The 20,987-nt window shown below is 36.3% G+C and overlaps 1 long non-coding RNA gene and 1 other non-coding gene across 2 annotated transcripts in view; one reads left to right on the forward strand and one right to left on the reverse strand.

Annotated features, from left to right (window-relative positions):
* Positions 1 to 20,987, forward strand: part of LOC138702207 (uncharacterized) — a 740,902-nt gene that overhangs the window by 206,370 nt on the left and 513,545 nt on the right. The gene's annotated exons all lie outside the window — the stretch shown is intronic.
* On the reverse strand, positions 9,800 to 9,871 carry TRNAD-GUC (transfer RNA aspartic acid (anticodon GUC)). The gene has a single exon. It is a non-coding gene; the product is annotated as a tRNA-Asp (tRNA).

The raw sequence follows: 20,987 nt of genomic DNA on the forward strand, positions 1-20,987 counted from the left end.
TCGTCAGTTCCCTGATCCAACTGTCCCAAATAAAGCCACGATTTCAAGACTATTCAGGAAATTTTGTACCACGAATTCAGTTTTAGACAAGAAGAAAAATAAGAGACGCATTATACTAACAGAGGAAAAGCTTCATGGTATCGGAGCACTTTTAGAGGCGAGTCCGAAAAAATGTATCTCGCGTGTAGCTGAATAGAGACCATTTTGAAAATCTTATGTCTTAAGGTAAGGAAATAAACACCATTCAATTAATTTAAAGAAGAAAAACTAACACTAAATACGGGAAGAAAGAATGCATGCCGGGGCTTTTAGCAGTTCAATTACTGCACAACGCCGCTGGATGTTATCGCTGAGAATACGGCCCGCCTGCCGGTGCCTGGGTTGCGTCTTAAGTTGAAGGCGCTGTACTTTCTACTTGACTTGAAACAACTTGAAGAGTAATGAACGTCACTCGATGACTTGAATTCAAGGGAAAAACGCTCGAATTCAGACTGACATCTATTTTCAACGCGGTAAATTAACAGCTGATATTTTCCTGTTGTATTGAGAAAGTAAAAATGATAGGAAACAATGAGTAAGTAATGACCAAGTACTTGATTTTCTAGAGTTGCATAAAGCTCACGAAGGCCTTAGAGACTGCAAAGTATCGTGACAGAAATGCAAAGGAAGCCGCCAAGCAAGAGTTCATTGAGGAATTGAACAGCAGAGATTTTAACATGGACACAGATGAGGCAGAAAAGAAAATTAAAAACCATTAAACTGTATATAGAGGAGATGTGAGGAAAATAGGAGGGATTAAGAAGAGTGTTACTGCAAGAGGTAGCATTTATTGGCCGAAAATGGCAAGGTTCAATGTGACTGATAGATTTATTTGGCAAATGTAACAGCTTCAAGGAAATCATTTTCAAATATGATAAATTAGATTTGCGTATTTTAGTACATTTACATCAAGAATTATTAAATTTTTGCTTTAATATTTCACATATTCTATTCATAATGGTCAGTAGTTATGGTTTTTTTTCCTAGGGTTTCCCCAAGCGTAAGGCAAATATTAGGTATATTAGGTAACCTATGGCGAATCCTCGGCCTCATCTCGCCAAATATAATCTCTCTCCTCAATCCCATCGACGTTAAATAACCTCATAGTTGATACAGCGTCTATGAACAACCAAGTAAAAAAATGACTATCAAGACATTGATCCTGTTGCTCCTGATGAAATCTCTATTTAAATCAGGTAATCATAATTTCAATTATTCAATATTAAAGCATGTGATATATAATGAAAAGTATATATATATATATATTAAATTTTGAATTACTTGAGTTTAAAGTATTTTATGAAAATCTAGCTTTTTTCGCTCGAAAGTAACTTATATTTAAGTTCCGTCTAGCAGGATTCAGTGATAGCCAGTTGGCAACACTGGATAAGCACGAATTGCGACAGTTAAGTGTGGTATCTACGATTAGGCAACAATTGAATCAGTCATTTCTAAAAGAACTTAATTTCGCGATCTGATGTCCATAAAAATGATCTTATTGCGGGAAAAGAGACTTTTCAGAAGTGCAGTGAATATTGTAAAATTTTTGTACATCTTAATAAATGCATGGAATTATGCCCTTTCCTAACAGAAATGAGACAAATAAGATAGTGTTCTTAACTGATAAAAAAGGAAATGGAGCAAAGTCCTTTAAGAAATTACTGTTACGATTTATTATAAACATTGCTTGGTACTTAACAATAGTTCGTTTATTCACGTCACCAAAACGTCTACATATAGGCCTACAAAATGTATATCCCATCAATATTAGGCGAAACGGTGTAAAATGAAGAGATAAGTCTAGTATATCCCAAAAGGTCACATTCACAACTGCCGAAACCATGAGGAATATGCGTAAACGCCGAAATCGACTGATAAGCAAGAGGCTAGAACATCAGTAGTGTCCACCTCTGTGAAATAACAGTTAGCATGTAGGACCGTGAAACGAGTGGGCACGAGTTTATAGCGGTACAAGACATCATTTTTTATATATCCTTTCATACGATTTTACCCAAGTCAACATGTTTTATCAGTTGATATTTGCTATCCGCCTAGTGTAAGTTGAATAGTTTAGACTTACTGACATATATCTTCATTAGATAATTAGAAACGTAGGCCTATATGGATTTCGTATTGAGAATTATATGGTTTTGATTTGTTAGAAAGAATAATTCTGTCTTTTGGAGTAGAATAGGCCCATCTTTGACAATCACCACACACGATTTTATTTTATCCATATTTTGTGAAGTTGTTTCACATTCATATCCACCATGCATGCAACAATTATAGTTATTATTATTATTATTATTATTATTATTATTATTATTATTATTATTATTATTATTATTATTATAAGCTAAGAAAGCTCTTGGCTGCTGAGTTTAAAATATAATGCCACTGCACCCTGCGCTGACAAACAATTTTCCAATTATCGTACATTTCTAAAAATTTTAGATCTTTCTTCAGATTGTCCAGTAGTCTAAGCCTAGCTCTTTCTAGTGGTCTTTTCCCTAAAGGAGTTCTGTGAACACAGTTTTCGCTCTTCTTTCTTCTGGAGCTCTTAGCACATGTCCAATCTATTACAGTCCTCAATTCTGGCCAAAATGTCAAGTTCATTCTAAAAATAATAAATTATAAGTAGTTACAAATGAAACTAATAATAATAACTATAATAATAATAATAATAATAATAATAATAATAATAATAATAAGGTCGTCCTCTTAGAAAACTTCTAGATGAACAATGAGACCGGAACAGGCCACTGGGCCTAAAATCTTGATTTGCTTGATTCATTTCAATTTATTACGCCATTAGACATACAGAAAGAAGTACTAATTTCTCACGCCTTCTATTCTGTAGGTGAATTCATGACATTCAACAATAGTTCATTAATATTTTTGTCTTGTATTAAATACTGATACTAAAGCTTTGTGTTGTATTAATAGGCCTATACTATATTGTAAAACTCTTCTGTATATATTTCAACTACACTGTGACTATAATTAAGAATTTGTAGTACTATTAAGATATTTTTCGTTTGATATGTTCCATATATTCTAACTGTGAAGCGATCTACCAATACCATCGCATGTAAATAAATACAATAAAATACAATACAGTGATAGGCTTCGTCACAGTTACATTGAAAAACGCATGAAACATTTCAAAAACAGAAATACAATTGAAACAGTAAAATGTAGTTTTATTAAAACAATAAAAACATTAAATATTTTGAAACTATAAAATTAATTAAAACACGTCACACTTAATGTATACATTGTAACAAATTGTAACTAAATTGATTTATTAAAAATCAATTCCATGCAAATTTGTGTTGAAGAACTCACCAACAGAGTGAAAAGAATTATTTAATAGCCAATTGAGGGAGTCAGCGCAACAGTGGTCTAAGCCATTACCTTTTTAAATGTGGAAAAAGCAAGTTAAAATTATATAATTGTGGTTTTTCTTAGAATTGTGATGCTTAGTCAACTTAACTACCTCGTTATATAATCTTTCATTAAGAAGTTTTAGATATATTATAGATTTTATGATGATGCTACACACTTTTTCTTGGTTGGACCACTGTTACGCCGAAATTTGTTTGCGTGTAGGAAAGGAGAAGAAATTTGTTGGAATAAATGTTGAGCTTTTTGCATGTATTGAAGCACTGTTTAATTCTAACAGTTTCGTGTAAGTTTCACAATGAGATTTTCATAATAATTTTCAATTATTGAGGAGCCCAGTGCCAGAGGGATTAATCCCAAATATACAGTATTGCATAATTTTTGTGGGTTTTAGACAACTCATGCAATATTTTTATCTACCTTAAAAACTTCTTAAAAAAGAGGATATCTCTGTCATTTACATCCACTGAAGTTATAGAAACTCATTCATTTTTGTAGGGCAGGTATGCCAAAACCCTGCACATTGTGCAGTAGTCTCTGTGCGATGTGCACTTTCTATTCCCCTACCCGGAGGGAATGAATCGCCTTGAAGGGGAACGCGACAGGGCTATACAGACTTCCAACAGCATATCAGCTTTAGTTTCATTACGGGTACTGATTTGTCTGTGTCTGTGAATGAGTTATGATAAATAAAGTGAGGAGTTCACAGATAACGAAGAAGAGAAATTACGAATCATATAACATAATTGTTATAATGTTTTCCTTAGCCAAAAACAATTATTTTAAAATGAAAGGCTATCATCAACCCTTGTCGAGTTAATAATGTTGTCACAGTTTAAAGCAGATTAGTAAAGTTCTTAAAATATACTGCAGCGCTTATTTCTTCATCAGTACTCTCACGGCAAGACGTACTTGACAATGGCGTTGTTTTTGACTCTGTATTAACAGAGCCATCAAAGATTAGACGACTGACGACTTCCATTTCATAAGCTGATAAGTGATGAGAATATAGTGAGGAATACATGTAAGGCTCTTGAGGTTCTAAGGAGCGAAGAAAGCAACTATTTGCAAGGCGGAAAAAGTTTCTGGAAAAATATATAATGGCAAATTTTGTATCTCATGTCACTATATTATGCTAATATATTTACATTAATAAATCTTTAAACCTGACATAAATAGAATATCGTCGCTTCACAGCTTGTGAACTACGCTTTTAATTTCTTTCAGCAACGCTCCCAACTTGTCGTTACTTGATCTCAACGTTTTCCAGATAAACTATATATTAATTCAAATTCTAAGCTTAATTTATATCATTTATTAATTAATGTTAATTTATATTGACATACAGCAAGGAAATTATTTCAGTGTAAAAACTTCACAATGTCCTACTGCATGTAATTAATTGGGAGTGTAATATTTTCTTCAACATTTGTGTACCAGTGGTCCCAATAAATAACAATGCTTGACGAACAATGAAAGAGTAGGGTCCATTTCTTTAAAATAATTAGTACTTACTACGCAAAATGCAATACTTGTTCGTTTTTTGTTGTTTCGAAATTACTGCAATATTCTTTTTCTTCAAATACTATATAAAAACCATGTTAATAAACTATGCTCTACAAACCACTACTGTGTGAAGTATAACTGAGTAAATCTAGAGTTTCTTGTATTACAATTGTCAAATATTGACACTGATAATAACTGTGTTTTTTTTCCTTCTGCTAAGAGTGTATATAATGTCCAAATGCTTATTTAATCCAACCCTAGAAGCTCAGAATAGATTATTGTACACCTTTCCAGCTAAGAACTGGTAAGAGCAACCCTTCAATGATGCAGTCTGCACAGACCGGCGATCCGCACACGTAACTGTACATTTAGAGTCTGATTTCTGGCATGCCTGTTGTAGGGTAAAATTATTTTTCTCAGAGTTTGTCACTTATGGGATAGTCTTTCTGACACTAGGTTCATTATTATTATTATTATTATTATTATTATTTTTTTTTTTTTCTATACATAATCAGGTAAATCTAAGAGGCCTTCTTCATCCTAGGCCTAGGTAGTGTAGTCGGTATAGCGCTGGCCTTCTGTGCTAGAGGTTGCGAGTTTGATCCCGGCCTAGGTTGATGGCATTTAAGTGTTTTTAAATGCGACAAGCTCATGTCAGTAGATATACTGGCATGTAAAAGAACTCCTGCGGAACAAAATTCCGGCACAGCGGTGACCCTGATATAACCTCTGCAGTTGCGAGCGTCGTTAAATAAACCATAATTTATTTATTTATTTTATTAGGTATATTATATTATGTTATATTATATTATATTATATTATATTATATTATATTATATTATATTATATTATATTATAATGGGTGATGAATTGCGTGAACATATTTCAAAAGGTCACAAATATCCATAGCTTTATTTGGGTTTATTGGCCTTGGTTTGCAATATTTTTGTGCCAGATTCACATGTTGTAGATCAAGAATGTGTTTGTCTTTTCTCTCAGTTCTTTAACAATATTTACATAACTATTCACGTGGCTTGATACTGATTTGTCATTGGTTGTTCGGGGTTGGACCAACGTTGCACTCAAACATAGGGATTTTTTTAGGGGAAAGATTACATGCTTTGTTACAAGCTATATAATGGCGAATTGGACTTTTCCACTTCGTAGGATGATAGTTTACGTCAAAATCAACAGATGACGTCAATATTTAATTTTTGGCATTGGGGAGGGTTAGACCACTGTTGCGCTGATCCCTTCAATTATAAAATCTAGTTTTAAAGCTATTGACTGGTAACTTATGTTATCGACTGGGAAGTTTATTATATAATTTCATCCTCGTGACAGAAAAGTTTGTGAGAGTCTTATGTAATCTGCAGTATGGAATATTAATTTGGTTCTGATGATTATGATGATGATAATAATAATAATAATAATAATAATAACAATAATAATATGTATTAAGATTGCGGCTGTTTTCTTTGTTTTCTGAGTGATCCCTTTCGTCTGTCTGGAGATAACTCGCCGCCCTGTTACGATTTGAAGGAGAGAAGTAAAGGGAATTTCCAACAATTTAGACATCGCGGCAAGACCACCAGTTAAATGAAACCGTGTAAGATACTTTCTCCAAAATAACTACTTTCATTTTCTGTGCTTGTTTTCAGTTGCCCGGAATGTTGCTAACTTATGGCCCCAGTGCTGAAAGTGCACCAGTTTCGAGAAACGGCCTGCGGACCGCCGGTTCCAGCCGAGTCATTTCCGTGAATTATGGCACGAGACGAAATCGTATTTCTTGTCGTTCTTCTTCATTCCAGGCGGGTGAGAGCGACAATTGTGCCCCGTGTCGGGGCCCCCTGCGGTGGGGACCTGGCATCGGCCCAGGTGATGGCGCTTACTTAATAACTCTCAGTCCGCAGGGGTGCTACAGCTCACCACGCTCGCTATAAAAACAGGGGTGTGAAAACCTTATGTAATATTTTATGGAGGTAGTTATTAGAAGATGACTTGGTATTTAATTAATTTCACTGGCAATCCAAAGTTCTTTGGGAGTAATGGAAAGCAAATGCTCTCCTCTGTGATTAAAGAGATGGACTTTTCCACATATTATTCAACATATCTGATTCTGATTCTCTATCAAGTTCTTACTTAACTCAGAATAATGAAATTGTAATAGAGAGAACAATAACAGAATTTGAATGATATTATATATATATATATATATATATATATATATACACACACACACACACACACACACATATATTCTATCCTTCAAATGCTGAGTTCCGAGAGTATAGTATACTATACTTCATACATGATTATGATATAAGATGTGCAGAGACTGGCTAATAAGAAACTGTCTACTGAATGATGCACTTGAAGGATTAGTGAACGGAAGAAACGTTCGAGGCAGAAGAATATAACAGATGAGTGACAACCAGAGACCGGAAGCTTAGGCGTTATGAATAATTAAAATAGGCAGGCAACAAGGCATTATAAATAGCTAAAATAGACAGGAAAAAAGGCATTATAAATAGCTAATATATGCAATAAAAGGCAGTTACAAAAATCTTGCACTAGACCCACAACCTTGCACTTTCCACAAGGGAATTTCGGCAGCAAGAAAAGCTTTAGGCCTACATAAGTCGAATGCAAATTGAGATTTTCGACTCGATGTTGCAATTACTGTTAGAAGCAAAGAAATCTTCTTCCCAGTAGCCTTGGAAAGTGCATTTTTGTGTTTGGTTGTACTGATATGTTGCGATATGAAATATTTATTTTCGTAGTTCACTGACTGCTCACATATTTTGCATGTAAGCACTTTACCGTCAGTACAAAATACGTCCGATGCAAAAGTATTAACGTAACTTTGCAATTTACTGCGTAAAGGAACACTGAATTTCGACATCTTGCTGCTAGCTAGAACAACGTCGCAATTAAAAAGTGAAAGAAAAATAACCGTTAAAAATAACGCTAGACCCGCACTCATTGTTACGTTGTCAAATAAACACAAGCGATAATTAAAACACTTACTGTTATACATTTTTGCACTGCAGCACTCATTGTTGCAAAGATAATATGAACTGACTAAAAGACAATAATATATAATACATTCGGTGAAGTCACTTTCATTGCAGCGGTATATAAATAAATTAAAATATACTTGTAGGCAATTTTTAATAATAAATAATAGAGAAATAATCAAATAAAGGCAAAAAAAGCATTTATTTTGTAAATTAGACATTTACAATTACAAAAGGCAGGAAAAGGCAACATAAAACTGTGACATTCCAATCACAAAGGTATAATTCGTAGTACGAATTTCGTACAGATTTACTTTCAAAATGAAGATAGATTTAACACATTTAAAAAGGCATGCTGCCAAAGTTCCGGTCTCTGGTGACAACATTAAGATACATCGGTCATTATGGGAAGACTAAGATGATGGCGAAAAATAGGAAAGTTTGGAGGGAGAATGTTGGGTTTTCAGTGAAAGACCTGTCCTTGTGCAGATCACTATTAACGAATGAATATATAAATCGATTGACAGCATTGGAAAGCGAGCTAAAAGAATAAAAGTTAGAATGAAAACTCTAAAAGCGATTACCAATGTTGCATTTCTCAAAACGCAAACCAGAATATCCATTAATTTAAATATGAAATTGAAGTTTAAGCGCTATGACGTATCAGACTGAAGAAGCTACTGTGATTCCCGATTGGATGAAATGACACTTGCAAAAATCGTGATATCATGTGGGCTCCAGGATCAAGACGAACTGTCAAGATACGAAACGATAAGCTATCACATGGGAACACGCCATAGATGTGTACAGCTATGAAGCTATAAGTATGCTCAGTCAAGCTTCAAAATAAAACTTGTTCAAATACAATTAGAATATGAGGCTATAATACACTGACATGATGTATCTTGACGTCTGGCATTGAAGCTTGTGTATGGTGTGTGTGGTATGTGGTGTTTATGTATGTGTGTATACAGTGAGGACGGACTAATATCCTTCTTCACATAGACTGCACAGTCAGATCATGCATACGCTTATCAGAATGGGAAACTCTAGAAGTAACGTACTAGTTCCGAAAATATCGTAGACATGACTCATACAGATCTCTAGCGATCAGTCTCCGAGAAAAAGTGAGCCGCTAGTTGAGTTGTGTCTGGCTGAAAAGAGCATCAATTGTACACTATAAAGAATTACAGCAAGGAGTCCCTTCTTCAGCATAATACTCGAAATGCCAACATATATCGTTCAATGATCGTCTCTCTCTTGCCTCGGGGTAAATCATGAACTTTGCATAGAGAAGCAGTAAACTAGTTGGTCATCTTCATTCGGCATCTTCGAAGATCGTACACATTACCCTGATATAGTATGGATTAAGGCTAGAGGGTGAAACGAGACCACTCACTTAAGCAGCTGATGTATAATCTTTTCGCTGTAAGAAAAATCCTAATGTAAACAATAGCACGTGACTGAAGTGAGGCCTCATTGGCCGCTGTTTGGCGCCATAGATTCTCAGTACGCGTTCCCGCCTACTGTTGTACATTCTGTTTCGTGTTAAACATTTCCAGTTACTCGTCAAGTAGGTCTAACCTCACTACTACCATTCGTTTGCTTAGGAAACATTTACTTTATAATTACTGGAATTAAATTATTTTTAAGTCATGTCTTCACAATGGACAATTAAGATGCAGAAGCCATACTACAGTACCATATGCTTACGTGAACAACTAGGAGCTCAAGTGACGCCAGCTTGTTACAAGAACAGACTATGCAAATCAAGATTTCAGGTATATCTCCCTGTAAAGTTGATTTGAATAATTTCGAGGGAAAAATTGTTCCGGAGCCGGGTATCGAACCCGGGACCTTTGGTTTGACGTACCAACGCTCTACCACTGAGCTACCCGTGAACTCTAACCGACACCGATCCAATTTTTCCCTCTATATCCACAGACCTCAAAGTGGGCTGACAACCGTCAAGCAACCAACTTCGAGTGCACACTAACTCCGTGTGACTTTAATTGTGGTTTTCTGTTAACGAACAGTGACGTGTATTATGCAAATCAAGATTTCAGGTATATCTCCCTGTAAAGTTGATTTGAATAATTTCGAGGGAAAAATTGTTCCGGAGCCGGGTATCGAAATTCAGAAGTCTGTATGTTTGTTACCTTTTCACGCGATAATGGCTGAACGGATTTCGATGAAAATTGGAATATAAATTAAGTTCGTTGTAACTTAGATTTTAGGCTATGTGGTATTCAAAATACATTATTTAAAAGGGGGGTTATAAGGGGGCCTGAATTAAATAAATCGAAATATCTCGCGTATTATTGATTTTTGTGAAAAATATTACATAACAAAAGTTTCTTTAAAAATCATTTGCGATAAGCTTTATTCTTCGAAAAATTTTGATAGGACTGATATTTAATGAGATAAATGACTTTTAAAATTAAAATAACTGCCATCTAAGGCCGTGTAACGAAATAAAAAACAAATGACTTGGCCTATAAGGGGCCTTGGACAACAACAATCGAAAGCTATGAAAGATACCCTACAGAGAATGTTTCTGTGTTTGTATGAAGTAATATTGGAAGCTAAATTAATCGATTTGTATAATTAATTATTATTTCACCATTAGAAAGTGTAGTTTCTCTAGATGGACATAATGCTATACTGTTATTACAGTAACTTCTGATATAATATAATATAATATAATATAATATAATATAATATAATATAATATAATATAATATAATATAATACAATATAATATAATATAATATGTAATATTATATAATATAATTTAAGTTATTTGAAGGGTTCAGAACCATAGTGGGGCAAGCGCCATTTACTGAATACGTAGAAAACAAGGGTTAAAATTAAGTTGCTACCATAATTCAATGGAAACCTGTAAAGTGTAAAATAAAATATACACATTAAATCTAAATGATATCAATCTTCATTAAACTATGGTTGCATGTAATAAAAATTAAGAAACATGTTAAAGAAATTGTCATTGCATCAAATGAGTGTCTCTGGACCAAAATGATCGCATTTTAATTATTTGGATACAATTTAAATTAAGTAACATATTAAACGATTTATCCTTGTATCAAACACGAATGTTCCCTGGATTAAATGTCCTATTTTAGTTATGTAATTACTTTATATTTATTTCTAACGGGTGCAGCGGAGCGCACGGGTACGCCTAGTTCAATAATATAAATTGCCTAAATGCTACAAAACATTTATACTCGCTAAGATTTTTAATTTTATGTATAATTTTGTTCACTATCTGTATAACATTTTATTCAGGTGCGTTTTAAAATCTTAGATTGCCTGTATCTCAGTTAACCATATTGACGTATACGCCCTTTTCCCGGCAAACCCCACAATTACATTTACATGCAAAATATAAATTCTTAATTGTTGTCACGGGTGGCACATGGTGTGAATAATTCAATGTATCCTATTTTATATATTATGTTCAGAGGTTCACTGAAATCATAGCAAATGCAATTTCTCACACATCTATTTCATTACTGGTTGGGAAAGGACAGACACAATTTGTTCATATCTATATGTGACACATCAAATTCATCAGTTCTGAAAACTTTCCCTGATTCACCAATTGTTGCTATGCACATTATTTTCACATCAACTTTCTCATCTACGTTACTTTGACAGATAGCTGCTTACTTGTGATTTAATATACAGTTTTTCTAGTCTTACTAATAAATTCCACTAGCATAAAATGATTCTGGGTTAATTTCATGAGTTGCTGATGCTGTTGTTCCTGTACTATACTATCGCAGTTTTCTGTACTCGTAATTTTCACATTCACCCTCTGTATCAGAGTCGAAATATGGCTTGAGTACCTTGTATATCACTAGTTCTAATAGATATGTAAAACTAATAATTATCATAGCCCATGAGACAGTGCTTTGACTGCAGTCAGGTCAGTCATGCACTGTGTTCATTTTCTAAATCACAGCAAAATATCTCTAAAAATCTATACTATTAGAAGCAATTGCGGGACTTTCTTGTTGATGACAACTACAAAGAAGCTAAAATTTGTATGAAACTTACACAATGTGTGGCATTTCACTTGACATAAGGATATATGTAATTTGGTTGAAGTTCATAGAATTTTGATAAATTTATTTTGGCTGATTGATGTTCTGTTTTCAACATATTATACGCTTCCTTGACAGTAACAATCATCTCTAATCCACATTTCAAACGCTTCTAGTCGTTTGTCTTCACTTCATCGTAATGTCCACGTTACTCCCACATACAATGCTACACTCTGTATAGAGCACTTCACTAGTCTCTATCTTAGTTCTTTTTCCAGAGGTCCGCAGAAGATGCTCCTTTCTCTATTAAAGCTTCCTCGGCCATTGCTATTCTCCTTTTGACTTCCTGGTAGCAGCTCATGTTACTGCTTATAGTACACCCCAAATATTTGAAGCTGTCCCCTTCCTCTACGTCTACTGCCTCATTTAGAATCAGCAAGTTTACCTGCTTTACTTTTCTTCCAGCCACCGGCGTGGCTCAATCGGTTAAGGCGCTTGCCTGTCGGTCTGAAGTTTCGCTCGGGCGCGGGTTCGATCTCCGCTTGGGCTGATTATCTGGTAGGGTTTTTCCCTAGGTTTTCCCCCAATCGTAAAGTGAATGCCAAGTAATCTATGGCGAATCCTCGGCCTCATCTCGCCAAATACCACCTCTCTATCACCAATCTCATCGACGCTAAATAACCTAATAATTGATACAGCGTCGTTAAATAACCAACTAAAAAATCTTTCTTCCTATGACCATGTCTTCGTTTTGTTGGCATTTATCTTCTTCCTATATTGCTCACAGCTGCATTTAGCTCCAGTAGCATATCTCTTTGTATAGTTTCCTCTTTTGCTAACAACGCCATATGATCAGAAAATCTTCTGCACTTTATCCTTCTTCCTCCTACTATCACTCCTCTCATGTTCTGAAAACAGTTCTTCATTAAATCTACCAAATAGATATTGAACAGGGTAGGTGATAAAGGGCTTCCTTGTCTTACTCCTCTCCCTATTTCACTTCCTTGAGACATTTCTTCTCCTAACCTGACTTTGACTCGTTGTAAAAACACGATTAGTGCCTATAAAAAAGAAGATCCTTGGAAGTTTGTTTAGGTTCTTTCTTTCTTTCTTTCCTTCTTTCTGTCTTTACCTTAGTTTTAACCTCTTCCTTTTAGGTTCATTTATACGACCCACGCAACACGGGCCTTACAGAGCCGCAACCTGTTGGGAGAGGAATTAATTTATTGGATCACATATATACATGGACATGGAGGGCCTCCCCTGATGAGGGATCAGCTCAATGCCAAAGCCACCTCCGATACAACACAAAAATTAAAGACATTACACAGAATTCACTCACACATATGAAAGGATTAAGGGAAGGATCGCCGTCCATGGCCGGACTTTCAAGAGGTACAATCCCGACATTTGCCTCGAAATAACTGAGGAAACCATGAAAAACCTGAGTTAGGATTGCCGGCCCCTGAGATCGAACCCCGGACCTCCCGAATGCAAGGCCAGCCCTCTACCGTACCGCTAGCCCGCTTAGTAAATTTATTTAGGTGACATAGTGAATTACGTTTAAAGTTAGAATTTATAAGAAAATTATATTACCGGTTGTTCTTTATGGTTGTGAAACTTGGACCCTCAATTTGAGAAAGGAACAGAGGTTAAGGGTGTTTGAGAATAAGGTTCTTAGGAAAATATTTGGGGCTAGAAGAGAAGAAGTTACAGGAGAATGGAGAAAGTTACACAACGCAGAACTGGACGCATTGTATTCTTCACCTGTCATAATTAGGAACATTAAATCCAGACGTTTGAGATGGGCAGGGCATGTAGCACGTATGGGCGAGTCCAGAAATGCATATAGAATGTTAGTTGGGAGACCGGAGGGAAAAAGACCTATGGGGATACCGAGACGTAGATGGGAGAATAATATTAAAATGGATTTGAGGGAGGTGGGATATGATGATAGAGACTGAATTAATCTTGCACTGAATAGGGAACAATGGTGGGCTTATGTGAGGGCGGCAATGAACCTCCGAGTTCTTTAAAAGCCATTTGTATGTAAGTAAATAAGTGAATTAAGTAGTTGACATTATTGATAGGCCTATGCTTCGTCTCATGTAGGCTCTACTGATAGCAAGTGATATTAGCGTTTTAAATACGATTTCAGATACGAATGTATTTTGTAATTTTTATTAAATATGTAAACTAATAATGCATATCTAATCTTGAAGGACAAAACACTTAAGTATTTGCAAGAAGATGAAGAAGACTAAAAAGAATAGGTCTTGACCTGTATTAAAATACGACTGTAATTTCCCTGATAGAAGAACAATGACATTTCTGGAATTTCGTCAGTCATGCGTGGATCGGAGTGTTAAGAGAAGTGTCAGTCGAGGTATTAGTTGCGGGTCTCATCTCTTGCTGCTTGGGAATAATAATCGTTGTGTGAAATGCAATTAAGTTGGCCTCCAAGACCGTGGTGGGCCCGGCCGGCGCGCGTTTCACACGGAACCCGCCTGATAACAGCGGGGGACGAGCGGCGCTCTCGGCCTGCGGGGATCTTGGTTTATAACCCACAACAGCACCTATCCTACATTCGAGTTTCGGTTTAACTGAGCTGCCCCACTTAATACAGAGGCACGGACTTGAGAATTAACCTATGGGGCACATGGGGCATCTCCCAAACACGTCTTCCTGATGTATTACGCATCAGCTGCAGAATTTTTTGTCCTTATTATCGACTACGCAGTGAACAAAGCGGCAGTTTTAATGATACGTGAGAGCTACGGCCGTGGGTTCAAATCAAACCTAGGTCCTAGAAACGTTTTTCTTTTGTCTGTGTGTTGTCTTAGGTGACGACCTGCTTCATACTGAACACTCGTCACGGGAGTTCCATCATATGCAATTCAACTGAAAAAGTGAAAATTTCGACACAGAAAAGTACAGATTTAAGTACATACCGAAGGAGAAATGAGAGCCAATAGATCAAGAGACTATGACGTATACAATCTGGTAAAGCAACACCGATTTGTTTATAATTAATTGCAATATTAAAAAAAATCGTTGTGTTCACGAATAATAAATAATGTCCGACGTCGTCTTAGGCATTTTTTTTACTGATCATTCTTGCCTGCCATGCATCAACATCTCCTTAATTATGAAATTACGTCGTAATTTATTTCTGTAGAGACTCAATTCACTGCGGGATAAAGCAAGGAGATGCACTATCATCTTTGCTTTTTAACTTCGCTCTAGAATATGCCATTAGGAAAGTTCAGGATAACAGACAGGGTTTGGAATTGAACGGATTACATCATATTCTTGTCTATGCGGATGACATGAATATGCCAGGAGAAAATCCACAAACGATTAGGAAAAACACTGAAATTCTACTTGAAGCAAGTAAAGCGATAGGTTTGAAAGTAAATCCCGAAAAGACAAAGTATAGGATTATGTCTCGTGACCAGAATAGTGTACGAAATGGAACTATAAAAATTGGAGATTTATCCTTCGAAGAGGTGGAAAAATTCAAATATTTTGGAGCAACAGTAACAAATATAAATGACACTCGGGAGGAAATTAAACGCTGCGTAAATATGGGAAATGCCTGTTATTATTCGGTTCAGAAGCTTTTGTCATCTAGGCTGCTGTCAAAAAATCTGAAAGTTAGAATTTATAAAACAGTTATATTACCGGTTGTTTATGTATGGTTGTGAAACTTGGACTTTCACTTTGAGAGAGGAACAGAGATTAAGGGTGTTTGAGAATAAGGTTCTTAGGAAAATATTTGGGGCTAAGAGGGATGAAGTTACAGGAGAATGGAGAAAGTTACACAACGCACAATTGTAGGCATTGTATTCTTCACCTGACATAATTAGGAACATTAAATCCAGACGTTTGAGATGGACAGGGCATGTAGCACGTATAGGCGAATCCAGAAATGCCTATAGAGTGGTAGTTAGAAGGCCGGAGGGTAAACGACCTTTTATTGTTATAAATGAATACTTCAAAATTACTTTTTCCACCTAAGTCATGTATTTAATTTGATGTTACACTCTTTTTCGAGGGAGATCTTCTATTATAAATTAAGTAAGTCAGAATTTTCATACATGAGTTAAATGATCAGATTTAGCCTAGTTGGTCATTCTCGTATACCAGCGTGTCTCATATAAGTTCATAACCCAATTGGTGGTGAGCTTTGCACATAGGAATTGTACACCTGGTTGTATAAACCCTATCTCCATCTTGTATCAGCTAATGTTTACGGGCTGTTTCTCTCTTGTGTCAAAATTCCACAGTGCTGATCATTAACGTAGACTACAGTCCAATCGCAGTAGGGATGAATCCAGCCTCACTGTCATCTCCATCTTTGTATTTTACAGTGATAGAATTCTGAAGTTTAACGTAGCCAGAGACATTATGAATCAGTAAACAATCTCTTTTAATTGAATGATAAAAAGATGGGTAGAACGACGTTTGTAGGTCTATAGACTCGCACAACCTCAGTGTCTTCCTTTCGTTCTTGAACCTCACGGTTCTGGCTGACTTCGTATTCCTACGGTTGCAGCCTTTGTTTCCTCTCTACGTTCCTAAACGACTCGCCTCCGCGGCCTCACAACGCTTGGCATAGGGCACTGCGTTAGTGTCGCGCTCCGCCCCATCCGTCAGTTTTCGTCGTTTTCTGCTGGCTCTCTGTCGGTTGGTACGGGACAGTGGGGCTTTTTAGATTCCTCAGACTCCGCTCTATTCGCATGTTGTCGTCTTTTGTAATTCTGTTGATACTTTAGCTTAATATAATTTGACATTTTCCAAAGTGAGTCATTTTTGTAAGGTACATGTGCCAAATACGGCCCACTTAACGTATCAAGATCTGTTGTACGTTTACTGAAGGAGATAAAATTCTAAAAATTGTACTAAAACATACTTCAAGGTGAGTAGTAAAGAAAACGTGGTCTTAGATTTAGAGTTATTGAAAAACTTTTCTATAATAGTGCAATATTAAAAATGTGAGTAAAGGGCCTTATTTAGCACACTCGTTCCAAATAAGGCCCACTACCAGTCCCAAATAAGGCCCATGTGTAAATAAATAGTCATTACGAAAGCAAATAAAAATACATTAAATTACAATAATTGTATTTAAACCAAATGAACTACAATAATAATATCCAAAGTTAAGTAGAGAAAAACAAATTCTGAACAAAGCAAATGTCCTTAGTCTAGAGATCACACTCTGAGTTTAAAAAAAAAAAAAAAAACTCTTCTTAGTCTAAGATTACATTCTGGGCAACGAAACCTGAGTATTTTCACCATAGTTTCACTGTTATCTGAAGATTACACTCTTGGCAGAGAGAACTGGTATGTTGTCCTTAGTCTAAGATGACATTCTGGGAAAATCACACTGTGGACAAAGAAAACAATATTTTTTCTTGGCCGTAAGTCCAATACATTCTTCATGAACATAATTTGAACACTTTACACACAATCTCATGTCAGCAATACGATCTTTTCTGCATAAATAGCAGAACCAACTTCCTTTTCTCACCCTTTTAGTGTGAATGCCACTTGGTCCAGCTTCAAGAAGATCTTTCACGGAAGGCACAGGACGTATTTTCCTCTTTTGAGTTGTCTTCACGCTCAAATCTTTAGGAGTAATGGCACCATTCTTATCGCTTTCGCGGTCCTCTGTAGGCCTATGTTCTTTAGCAGTTTTAACTGATTTAGTCTTCTTTGCCTTGAAACAATTCCTAATTACCTCAACTGCTTGGTAATTAAGGGCTTTTCATCGCTGGTTTGTATGGTTTTTCTTCATTTCACGGTACGAAGAATCTCTTGAAATGAAGTTTCTAATTGTTCTTCATTATCACTAGAGATATGGGAAAAGTTACTGGATTCGTCATGAAGAGAGAAGATGTCACTTGTGAAGCTTGAGTCCGAAGCTTGAGTCCGAAGCTTGAGTCCCCTGAATCTCTTTGTTTCGAAACTCTTTTCTGGGTTAATGCTTCAACTTGATTTGGCTGATGTATGAGCAATTGGGATCCAGATTGTGATTGTAATCGGGTTTCTTCAGGCTTTTCTCTCCTGCTGAGTTTGGAAGAAGCGAAGGCACTCAGGGATAGAACTAGGGTCGAACGGATAAATTCCAGTAGCGCTAAACCCACTTGATACATTAGAAGGAGTAGCAGCTCTTGGCCAAACCTTACTAAATATTTCCCAAATATCCTTTTCTTTACTGTACGACTTTCAGCACCTTCCTGCTTTGACCAGTAAAGCAAGACTTCATCATCCCAGAATGCTTCGTAAGGTCCAAGCACGGACTTATCGAATGGCTGCAACTCATGTGTGGTATTGCTAGGTAAGCAGAACAACGTAACGACTCATGAGTCTTCAAATCTTCTATGTCTCAAGTCATTTCGAGTCAAAATAACGCAAGTTTAAGCTCTCTAAATAACTGAAACTTTTGTGTTTAGGTATTACATATCGAAAGAATTAAAATATTATATTTAACAAATAAACACAATTATTATGCTAAACTAATTTAAATTACGAATTTAGAATAATTATCGTAACTTTGATAATTGTCTTCACAATTTTCTTATAAATAAATTACTGTATGTACAGAACGTCTTTATGAGGCTCAAAATAAGAAAAACCTTGAAGATAATTCATGTTCCAAATAAGGCCCATGGGCCTTGTTTAGCTCATCTATAGAGGGCCTTATTTGGAGCTCCCTGTAAATCCACACTTTCATTCATAGCTTTACTAAGGGATAAATAAATACACGTTAAGTGGAAAATATCAATACACTATCTTATTCTAGTAATCATATGCTTTGAAATGACATATATCATGTTCATTTATGTTAAGTTACCAAAAAATGCATAAGGTTTATTAAAATACCTCGAAATATTAGCGACAACAGCTTCAGACGTCGTTCACTGTTCAACTGAAGCAAACATGGCGAAATCGTTCACTTAAACTGTTATAGTTTCTGGTCTAGCCATTAGAAGCCAGGAACTGTCAGAGACATTAAGAAACTGGTGGAAATTGTAATGTTATCATAATTAAATGACAGATGGGCCTTATTTAGAACCGGGCTTTATTTGGCTCATGTACCTTATAATGTTATTTCGGACTTGAAACACAAAGCTTAAAAATAAAAGAAGTCCTCCATTTAAGATAGATCTCGGCTAGACGAATCCGACGATATCTGTCTTTTGGGCGTACGGCCGCCTACAGACGAGATATGGGCCTCTGGAACTCGCGGGAAATTGCGCTACAAGGTCATTTTGCACACACGCATAGCGACTCACAGTGGTAAACAGCGCATTCCGAATCTCACCGGACCGGTGTACAACAATGTAGCGAAATAGAAGGTTCGATGCCTATCATGGTGCCTGTACAAGTTGTTATCTGTGCTACTCTAGCAAGATTTTGAGAAATTTCCGTACTGTCATCTCGTTCAAAGAAAAAAGAGCATAAACAATTTATTTCTTGAACCAGTAGTAATAACTGGTTCGTTGACATGTTCGCACATAAGCCATTAACATATTGTTTTTACGTTGTGCTCATTACAAACAGTACAGCAGAACTAAAGCAGAACACACCGCCATGACATAACAGTGCACGATGTCATTCGTCTGCTAATTCCCGTCCTATACAAGAACCAATCAGATTCACTGATGGCGGCTGATGGAGACTGCCACCACCTCTACAAGCTGATGGAACCGGTGCGACACCGATGGAGCATCAGTGACGTCATCGTTGAAATTCGGAACACCGTGATGCCATCAGATTGCTCAGCGCTGAGATTCGGGATACGCTCAAAGAAGGGAAGTGGGGCGTGATACATAACAAACTTTAGTGTCTTGGCTACACTACCCCAACACTACTCGTCACACTTCAGTGGTTTAGTAATAGCTAGTGAACGAAACAAATCATTAGTCAAATCGTGACAGATTTCACTACATGACACTTAGTACCGGAATGATTAAAATAATTATTCACTTCAAAAGTCCCGCGTCGTGGCGTCGTGCATCATGCCTAGGAGTCTGATTACGAAATGTTATTTCAGACTTGAAACACAAAGCTAATGGGAGAATAAATTTTCCCATGAAATTTTCTCCATTGTATGGGGCCAGTGTCTACTAGCATCGTGATGCACTTGAGGGGCTCGATAGATAGCGAAATTCAGTTACGAAAGCGAGCTATAACGGCTGGGAAGATCAACGAGCTAACCACAAGATGCCGCCATTCTTGTTGGATGATCGTCCACCTTTGCTTCGGCATGTGTACCTGAGGTCAGCCGGCTGGTGGGTCTGGGCCCTTAAAGGAGTGTAGCGTCACGGATTATTATTATTATTATTATTATTATTATTATTATTATTATTATTATTATTTATTCACGTCAAAAAGTCAGTTCAGTCAAGTGTGCAGAGTGAAATTAAATATGTCAATCTTCTACATTACAAGGTAGAAGGGGGGAAAAAAAGAAATAGGATGAAAAGAAAGAAAGAAAACATTAAAGCAATATTTAATTGTAATTTTAAGTGATTCGGCAGTAATTACGAAAAAACGTGCAGTAAGTAGTACAGTATAGGAGACAAGACTGTCCTATGACCTTATCATGTGCCGTGAATATATCACCAATGGATATGGAGGGAGAACATAGGTTTTAGTCTGAGATGAAATTCCGGGTCGGTAGATTCGTATAATACTAATCATCATGACACAAACTCTCTTACTGATAGCTTATTCTTTCCACTCTCGCACATCTCACAGGCTAGGTCTCTCCTTCTCATCTTAGCAATTATCTGAATCGATATTATTCACTCTTATAGTCCGGGTCAGCTTACTTAATAACCAAAGGGTGAAACCTAACCATTTTTCCTCTGTTATTACATATGCTAGTGGATTGTAGTGATATTCTAGCTCTCAGGTTGAATTTTGTTTTACCAACTTC

Source organism: Periplaneta americana, chromosome 6 (assembly GCF_040183065.1).
Source record: "Periplaneta americana isolate PAMFEO1 chromosome 6, P.americana_PAMFEO1_priV1, whole genome shotgun sequence".
In the NCBI taxonomy this organism is placed as follows: domain Eukaryota; kingdom Metazoa; phylum Arthropoda; class Insecta; order Blattodea; family Blattidae; genus Periplaneta; species Periplaneta americana.